The sequence below is a fragment of the Camelus ferus genome, chromosome 9, assembly GCF_009834535.1.
Source record: "Camelus ferus isolate YT-003-E chromosome 9, BCGSAC_Cfer_1.0, whole genome shotgun sequence".
NCBI classification, from domain to species: Eukaryota; Metazoa; Chordata; class Mammalia; order Artiodactyla; family Camelidae; genus Camelus; species Camelus ferus.
Window position 1 is genome coordinate 424,090 of NC_045704.1, and position 10,483 is coordinate 434,572.

The window sequence follows — 10,483 nt, forward strand, 5'->3', positions numbered from 1 at the left end:
TGTGGAGAGACGTTCGATCATCTAGCACAAACGGAACGGTTTGCAGTAGAAACTTTTACCCTGGTTTCTCTGTGTGTTTACTAGTGCCGGTTTGAAGTTCCTGCACTTTTCACTGTAAAACCTAGTTGGAGCTAGTACCTCCCCATATAAATGTATGGAGTGGTGTTTGCAACTGAAAAGAAACTTTGTGTTCCCAACCAGCTATGTGAAGGACGGTTTCACACACACTTATCTCTCACAACTGAGCATGTGGAGAGACGTTCGTTCATCTAGCACAAAGGGAACTGGTTGCAGGATAAACATTTACTCTCGTTTCTCAGACTGTTTCCAAAGGCCGGTTTGAAGTTCCTGCAGTTTTCACTGTAAAACCTTGTTGGAACTAGTTCCTCCCCATATATATGTATGGAATGGAGTTTGCAAATGAAAAGAAACTTTGTGTTCCCAACAAGCTAGATGAAGGACGGCTTTCACACACAATTTTCTCTCAGAACTGAGCATGTGGAGAGAGTTTTGTTCATCTAGCACAATGGGAACGGGTTGCAGGTATAATTGTTACTCTCGTTTCTCAGTCTGTTTCCTAGTGCCTTTATGAAATTCCTGTAATTTTCAGTGTAAACCGAGTTGGAGTTAGTACCTCCCGTTATAGTTTTATGGAGTGTAGTATGCAACTGAAAAGAAACTTTGTGTTCCCAACAAGCTATGTGAAGGACGGCTTTCACACACACATATATCTCAGATCTGAGCATGTGGAGAGACGTTTGTTCATCTAGCACAAAGGGAACGGTTTGCAGTAGAAACTTTTACCCTGGTTTCTCTGTGTGTTTCCTAGTGCCTGTTTGAAGTTCCTGCACTTTTCACTGTAAAACCTATTTGGAGCTAGTACCTCCCCATATAAATGTATGGAGTGGAGTTTGCAACTGAAAAGAAACTTTGTGTTCCCAACCAGCTATGTGAAGGACGGTTTCACACACAATTATCTCTCACAACTGAGCATGTGGAGAGACGTTCGTTCATCTACCACAAAGGGAACGGTTTGCATGTGAAACTTTTTCTCTGGCTTCTCAGTCTGTTTCGTAGTGCGAATTTGAATTTCCTGCAGTTTTCACTGTAAAAACGTGTTGGAGTTAGTACCTAACCATATATGTATGGAGTGGAGTTTGCAACTGAAATGAAACTTTTTGTTCCCAACAAGCTAGGTGAAGTAAGGCTTTCACAAACATTTAACTCCCACAACTGAGCAATTGGAGAGAGTGTCGTTCATCTAGAACAAAGGGAACGGATTGCAGGGGAATATTTTACTCTGGTTTCTCAGTCTGTTTCCTCGTGCCGGTTTGAAGTTCCAGAAATTTTCTCTGTAAATACGTGTTGGAGCTTGTACCTCCCCATATATATATTTATGGAGTGGATTTTGCAACTGAAAAGAAAATTTGTTTTCCCCACAAGCTAGATGAAGTACGACTTTCACACACAATTATCTCTCACAACTGAGCATGTGGAGAGACTTTCGTTCATCTAGCACAAAGGGAACTGATTGCAGGGGAAATTTTTACTCTGGTTTCTCAGACTGTTTCCAAAGGCCGGTTTGAATTTCCTGCAGTTTTCACTGTAAAACCTTGTTGGAGCAAGTTCCTCCCCATATATATGTATGGAATGGAGTTTGCAACTGAAAAGAAACCTTGTGTTCCCAGCAAGCTAGATGAAGAACTGCTTTAACACACAATTTTCTCTCAGAACTGAGCATGTGGAGAGAGATTTGTTCATCTAGCACAATGGGAAAGGGTTGCAGGTATAATTTTTACTCTGGTTTCTCAGTCTGTTTCCTAGTGCCTTTATGAAATTCCTGTAGTTTTCAGTGTAATACCGAGTTGGAGTTAGTAACTCCCGTTATAGTTGTATGGAGTGGAGTATGCAACTGAAAAGAAACTTTGTGTTCCCAACAAGATAGGTGTAGGACGTCTTTCACACACAATTATCTCTCAGAACTGAGCATGTGGAGAGACGTTCGTTCATCTAGCACAAAGGGAACGGGTTGCAGGGGAATATTTTACTATGGTTTCTCAGTCTGATTCCTAGTGCCGTTTTGAAGTTCCTGCAGTTTTCCCTGTAAACACTTGTTGGGGCTAATAACTCCCCATATATATTTATGGAGTGTAATTTGCTACTGAAAAGAAACTTTGTGTTCCCAACAAGCTAGCTGAAGTACTGCTTTCACACACACTTATCTCTCAAAACTGAGCATGTGGAGAGACGTTTGTTCATCTAGAATAAAGGAACTGGTTGCAGGAGAAACTTTTACTCTGGTTTCTCAGACTGTTTCCAAAGGCCGGTTTGAATTTCCTGCAGTTTTCACTGTAAAACCTTGTTGGAGCAAGTTCCTCCCCATATATATGTATGGAATGGAGTTTGCAACTGAAAAGAAACTTTGTGTTCCCAGCAAGCTAGATGAAGGACGGCTTTAACACACAATTTTCTCTCAGAACTGAGCATGTGGAGAGAGTTTTGTTCATCTAGCACAATGGGAAAGGGTTGCAGGTATAATTTTTACTCTGGTTTCTCAGTCTGTTTCCTAGTGCCTTTAAGAAATTCCTGTAGATTTCAGTGTAATACCGAGTTGGAGTTAGTAACTCCCGTTATAGTTGTATGGAGTGGAGTATGCAACTGAAAAGTAACTTTGTGTTCCCAACAAGCTATGTGAAGGACGGCTTTCACACACTCATATCTCTCAGATCTGAGCATGTGGAGAGTCGTTTATTCATCTAGCACATAGGGAACGGTTTTCAGTAGAAATTTTTACCCTGGTTTCTCTGTGTGTTTCCTAGTGCTGGATTGAAGTTCCTGCACTTTTCAGTGTAAAACCTAGTTGGACCTAGTACCTCCCCATATAAATGTATGGAGTGGAGTTTGCAACTGAAAAGAAACTTTGTGTTCCCAACCAGCTATGTGAAGGACGGTTTCACACACAATTATCTCTCACAACTGAGCATGTGGAGAGACGTTCGTTCATCTACCACAAAGGGAACGGTTTGCATGTGAAACTTTTTCTCTGGTTTCTCAGTCTGTTTCGTAGTGCCAATTTGAATTTCCTGCAGTTTTCAGTGTAAAAACGTGTTGGAGTTAGTACCTAACCATATATATGTATGGAGTGGAGTTTGCAACTGAAATGAAACTTTTTGTTCCCAACAAGCTAGGTGAAGTAAGGCTTTCACAAACATTTATCTCCCACAACTGAGCAAGTGGAGAGACGTTCGTTCATCTAGCACAAAGGAACGGGTTACAGCAGGAACTTTTACTCTGGTTTCTCAGTCTGTTTCCTAGTGCCGGTTTGAAGTTCCTGCAGTTTTCACTGTAAAAAGGTGTTGGAGCTAGTACCTCCCCATATATATATATGGAGTGGAGATTGCAACTGAAAAGAAACTTTGTGTTCTCAAGAAGATATGTGAAGGACGGCTTTCACACACACTTATCTCTCACATATGATCATGTGGAGAGAGGTTCGTTCATCTAGCACAAAGGGAATGGGTTGCAGGGAAACATTTACTCTGGTTTTCTGTCTGTTTCCTAGTGCTGGTTTGAAGTTTCTGCAGTTTTCACTGAAAAACCGAGTTGGAACTAATACCTCCCCATATATATGTATGGAGTGGTGTTTGCAACTGAAAAGAAACTTTGTGTTCCCAACAAGCTAGGTGAAGGACGGCTTTCACACACATTTATCTCTCACAACTGAGCATGAGGAGAGACTTTCGTTCACCTAGCACAATGGGAACGGTTTGCAGGAGAAACTTTTACTCTGGTTTCTAAGTCTGTTTCCCAGTGCCGGGTTGAAGTTCCTGCAGTTTTCACTGTAAAACCGAGTTGAAGTTAGTACCTCCACTTATAGATTTTTGGAGTGGAGTATGCAAATGAAAAGAAACTTTGTGTTCCCATCAAGCTAGATGAAGAACGGCTTTCACACACATGTATCTCTCAGAACTGAGCATGTGGAGGGAGTTTCGTTCATTTGGCACAAAGGGAACGGTTTGCAAGGGAATATTTTGCTATGGTTTCTCAGTCTGTTTCCTCGTGCCGGTTTGAAGTTCCTGAAGTTTTCTCTGTAAAACCTTGTTGGAGCTAGTTCCTCCCCATATATATGTATGGAATGGAGTTTGCAAATGAAAAGAAACTTTCTGTTCCCAACAAGCTAGATGAAGGACGGCTTTCACACACAATTTTCTCTCAGAAAAGAGCATGTGGAGAGAGTTTTGTTCATCTACCAAAAAGGAACTGGTTGCAGGATAAACTTTTACTCTGGTTTCTCAGACTGTTTCCAAAGGCCGGTTTGAAGTTCCTGCAGTATTCACTGTAAAACCTTGTTGGAGCTAGTTCCTCCCCATAAATATTTATGGAATGGAGTTTGCAACTGAAAAGAAACTTTGTGTTCCCAACAAGCTATGTGAAGGCGGCTTTCACACACACATATCTCTCAGATCTGAGCATGTGGAGAGACGTTTGTTCATCTAGCACAAAGGGAACGGTTTGCAATAGAAACTTTTACCCTGGTTTCTCTGTGTGTTTCCTAATGCCGGTTTGAAATTCCTGCACTTTTCACTGTAAAACCTATTTGGAGCTAGTACCTCCCCATATAAATGTATGGAGTGGAGTTTGCAAATGAAAAGAATCTTTGTGTTCCCAACCAGCTATGTGAAGGTCGGTTTCACACACAATTATCTCTCACAACTGAGCATGTGGAGAGACGTTCGTTCATCTACCACAAGGGAACGGTTTGCATGTGAAATTTTTCTCTGGCTACTCAGTCTGTTTCGTAGTGCCAATTTGAATTTCCTGCAGTTTTCACTGTAAAAACGTGTTGGAGTTAGTACCTAACCATATATATGTATGGAGTGGAGTTTGCAACTGAAATGAAAATTTTTGTTCCCAACAAGCTAGTTGAAGTAAGGCTTTCACAAACATTTATCTCCCATAAATGAGCAAGTGGAGAGACGTTCGTTCATCTAGCACAAAGGAACGGGTTACAGCAGGAACTTTTACTCTGGTTTCTCAGTCTGTTTCCTAGTGCCGGGTTGAAGTTCCTGCAGTTTTCACTGTAAAAAGGTGTTGGAGCTAGTACCTCCCCATATATATATATGGAGTGGAGATTGCAACTGAAAAGAAACTTTGTGTTCTCAAGAAGATATGTGAAGGACGGCTTTCACACACACTTATCTCTCAGATATGAGCATGTGGAGAGAGGTTCGTTCATCTAGCACAAAGGGAATGGGTTGCAGGGAAACATTTACTCTGGTTCTCTGTCTGTTTCCTAGTGCTGGTTTGAAGTTTCTGCAGTTTTCACTGAAAAACCGAGTTGGAAATAATACCTCCCCATATATATGTATGGAGTGGTGTTTGCAACTGAAAAGAAACTTTGTGTTCCCAACAAGCTAGTTGAAGGACGGCTTTCACACACATTTATCTCTCACAACTGAGCATGAGGAGAGACTTTCGTTCATCTAGCAAAATGGGAACTGTTTGCAGGAGAAACTTTTACTCTGGTTTCTAAGTCTGTTTCCCAGTTCCGGGTTGAAGTTCCTGCAGTTTTCACTGTAAAACTGAGTTGAAGTTAGTACCTCCACTTATAGATTTTTGGAGTTGTGTATGCAACTGAAAACAAACTTTGTGTTCCCATCAAGCTAGATGAAGAACGGCATTCACACACATTTATCTCTCAGAATTGAGCATGTGGAGAGAGTTTCGTTCATCTAGAACAAAGGGAACGGTTTGCAGGGGAATATTTTACTATGGTTTCTCAGTCTGTTTCATCGTACCGGTTTGAAGTTCCTGAAGTTTTCTCTGTAAATACGTGTTGGAGCTTGTACCTCCCCATATATATGTATGGAGTGGAGTTTGCAACTGAAAAGAAAATTTGTTTTCCCCACAAGCTAGATGAATGACGGCATTCACACACACATATCTCTCACAACTGAGCATGTGGAGAGACGTTCGTTCATCTAGCACAAAGGGAACTGGTTGCAGGATAAAATTTTACTCTGGTTTCTCAGACTGTTTCCAAAGGCCGGTTTGAAGTTCCTGCAGTTTTCACTGTAAAACCTTGTTGGAGCTAGTTCCTCCCCATATATATGTATGGAATGGAGTTTGCAAATGAAAAGAAACTTTGTGTTCCCAACAAGCTAGATGAAGGACGGCTTTCACACACAATTTTCTCTCAGAACAGAGCATGTGGAAAGAGTTTTGTTCATCTAGCAAAATGGGAAAGTGTGGCAGGTCAAATTTTTACTATGGTTTCTCAGCCTGTTTCCTAGTGCCTTTATGAAATTCCTGTAGTTTTCAGTGTAAAACCGAGTTGGAGTTAGTACCTCCCGTTATAGTTGTATGGAGTGGAGTATGCAACTGAAAAGAAACTTTGTGTTTCCAAAAAGATAGGTGAAGGACGTCTTTCACCCACACTTATCTCTCAGAACTGAGCATGTGGAGAGACGTTCGTTCATCTAGCACAAAGGGAACGGGTTGCAGGTTAATATTTTACTATGGTTTCTCAGTCTGTTTCCTAGTGCAGTTTTTGAAGTTCCTGCAGTTTTCACTGTAAAACCGAGTTGAAGTTAGTACCTCCACTTATAGATTTTGGAGTGGAGTATGCAACTGAAAAGAAACTTTGTGTTCCCATCCAGCTAAATGAAGAACGGCTTTCACACACACGAATCTCTCAGAACTGAGCATGTGGAGGGAGTTTCGTTCATTTGGCACAAAGGGAACGGTTTGCAAGGGAATATTTTACTATGGTTTCTCAGTCTTTTTCCTAGTGCCTGTTTGAAATTCCTGCAGTTTTCACTTTAAAAAAGTGTTGGAGCTAGTACCTCTCTATATTTATGTATGGAGTGGAGTTTGCAACTGAAAAGAAACTTTGTATTCCCAACAAGCTAGATGAAGGACGGCTTTCACACACACTTATCTCTCACAACTGAGCATGTGGAGAGACGTTCGATCATCTAGCACAAACGGAACGGTTTGCAGTAGAAACTTTTACCCTGGTTTCTCTGTGTGTTTACTAGTGCCGGTTTGAAGTTCCTGCACTTTTCACTGTAAAACCTAGTTGGAGCTAGTACCTCCCCATATAAATGTATGGAGTGGAGTTTGCAACTGAAAAGAAACTTTGTGTTCCCAACCAGCTATGTGAAGGACGGTTTCACACACACTTATCTCTCACAACTGAGCATGTGGAGAGACGTTCGTTCATCTAGCACAAAGGGAACTGGTTGCAGGATAAACATTTACTCTCGTTTCTCAGACTGTTTCCAAAGGCCGGTTTGAAGTTCCTGCAGTTTTCACTGTAAAACCTTGTTGGAACTAGTTCCTCCCCATATATATGTATGGAATGGAGTTTGCAAATGAAAAGAAACTTTGTGTTCCCAACAAGCTAGATTAAGGACGGCTTTCACACACAATTTTCTCTCAGAACTGAGCATGTGGAGAGAGTTTTGTTCATCTAGCACAATGGGAACGGGTTGCAGGTATAATTGTTACTCTCGTTTCTCAGTCTGTTTCCTAGTGCCTTTATGAAATTCCTGTAATTTTCAGTGTAAACCGAGTTGGAGTTAGTACCTCCCGTTATAGTTTTATGGAGTGGAGTATGCAACTGAAAAGAAACTTTGTGTTCCCAACAAGCTATGTGAAGGAGGGCTTTCACACACACATATATCTCAGATCTGAGCATGTGGAGAGACGTTTGTTCATCTAGCACAAAGGGAACGGTTTGCAGTAGAAACTTTTACCCTGGTTTCTCTGTGTGTTTCCTAGTGCCTGTTTGCAGTTCGTGCACTTTTCACTGTAAAACCTAGTTGGAGCTAGTACCTCCCCATATAAATGTATGGAGTGGAGTTTGCAACTGAAAAGAAACTTTGTGTTCCCAACCAGCTATGTGAAGGACGGTTTCACACACACTTATCTCTCACAACTGAGCATGTGGAGAGACGTTCGTTCATCTAGCACAAAGGGAACTGGTTGCAGGATAAACATTTACTCTCGTTTCTCAGACTGTTTCCAAAGGCCGGTTTGAAGTTCCTGCAGTTTTCACTGTAAAACCTTGTTGGAACTAGTTCCTCCCCATATATATGTATGGAATGGAGTTTGCAAATGAAAAGAAACTTTGTGTTCCCAACAAGCTAGATGAAGGACGGCTTTCACACACAATTTTCTCTCAGAACTGAGCATGTGGAGAGAGTTTTGTTCATCTAGCACAATGGGAACGGGTTGCAGGTATAATTGTTACTCTCGTTTCTCAGTCTGTTTCCTAGTGCCTTTATGAAATTCCTGTAATTTTCAGTGTAAACCGAGTTGGAGTTAGTACCTCCCGTTATAGTTTTATGGAGTGGAGTATGCAACTGAAAAGAAACTTTGTGTTCCCAACAAGCTATGTGAAGGACGGCTTTCACACACACATATATCTCAGATCTGAGCATGTGGAGAGACGTTTGTTCATCTAGCACAAAGGGAACGGTTTGCAGTAGAAACTTTTACCCTGGTTTCTCTGTGTGTTTCCTAGTGCCTGTTTGCAGTTCGTGCACTTTTCACTGTAAAACCTAGTTGGAGCTAGTACCTCCCCATATAAATGTATGGAGTGGAGTTTGCAACTGAAAAGAAACTTTGTGTTCCCAACCAGCTATGTGAAGGACGGTTTCACACACACTTATCTCTCACAACTGAGCATGTGGAGAGACGTTCGTTCATCTAGCACAAAGGGAACTGGTTGCAGGATAAACATTTACTCTCGTTTCTCAGACTGTTTCCAAAGGCCGGTTTGAAGTTCCTGCAGTTTTCACTGTAAAACCTTGTTGGAACTAGTTCCTCCCCATATATATGTATGGAATGGAGTTTGCAAATGAAAAGAAACTTTGTGTTCCCAACAAGCTAGATGAAGGACGGCTTTCACACACAATTTTCTCTCAGAACTGAGCATGTGGAGAGAGTTTTGTTCATCTAGCACAATGGGAACGGGTTGCAGGTATAATTGTTACTCTCGTTTCTCAGTCTGTTTCCTAGTGCCTTTATGAAATTCCTGTAATTTTCAGTGTAAACCGAGTTGGAGTTAGTACCTCCCGTTATAGTTTTATGGAGTGGAGTATGCAACTGAAAAGAAACTTTGTGTTCCCAACAAGCTATGTGAAGGACGGCTTTCACACACACATATATCTCAGATCTGAGCATGTGGAGAGACGTTTGTTCATCTAGCACAAAGGGAACGGTTTGCAGTAGAAACTTTTACCCTGGTTTCTCTGTGTGTTTCCTAGTGCCTGTTTGAAGTTCCTGCACTTTTCACTGTAAAACCTATTTGGAGCTAGTACCTCCCCATATAAATGTATGGAGTGGAGTTTGCAACTGAAAAGAAACTTTGTGTTCCCAACCAGCTATGTGAAGGACGGTTTCACACACAATTATCTCTCACAACTGAGCATGTGGAGAGACGTTTGTTCATCTAGAATAAAGGAACTGGTTGCAGGAGAAACTTTTACTCTGGTTTCTCAGACAGTTTCCAAAGGCCGGTTTGAATTTCCTGCAGTTTTCACTGTAAAACCTTGTTGGAGCTAGATCCTCCCCATATATATGTATGGAATGGAGTTTGCAAATGAAAAGAAACTTTGTGTTCCCAACAAGCTAGATGAAGGACGGCTTTCACACACAATTTTCTCTCAGAACTGAGCATGTGGAGAGAGTTTTGTTCATCTAGCACAATGGGAACGGGTTGCAGGTATAATTGTTACTCTCGTTTCTCAGTCTGTTTCCTAGTGCCTTTATGAAATTCCTGTAATTTTCAGTGTAAACCGAGTTGGAGTTAGTACCTCCCGTTATAGTTTTATGGAGTGGAGTATGCAACTGTAAAGAAACTTTGTGTTCCCAACAAGCTATGTGAAGGACGGCTTTCACACACACATATATCTCAGATCTGAGCATGTGGAGAGACGTTTGTTCATCTAGCACAAAGGGAACGGTTTGCAGTAGAAACTTTTACCCTGGTTTCTCTGTGTGTTTCCTAGTGCCTGTTTGAAGTTCCTGCACTTTTCACTGTAAAACCTAGTTGGAGCTAGTACCTCCCCATATAAATGTATGGAGTGGAGTTTGCAACTGAAAAGAAACTTTGTGTTCCCAACCAGCTATGTGAAGGACGGTTTCACACACACTTATCTCTCACAACTGAGCATGTGGAGAGACGTTCGTTCATCTAGCACAAAGGGAACTGGTTGTAGGATAAAGATTTACTCTCGTTTCTCAGACTGTTTCCAAAGGCCGGTTTGAAGTTCCTGCAGTTTTCACTGTAAAACCTTGTTGGAACTAGTTCCTCCCCATATATATGTATGGAATGGAGTTTGCAAATGAAAAGAAACTTTGTGTTCCCAACAAGCTAGATGAAGGACGGCTTTCACACACAATTTTCTCTCAGAACTGAGCATGTGGAGAGAGTTTTGTTCATCTAGCACAATGGGAACGGGTTGCAGGTATA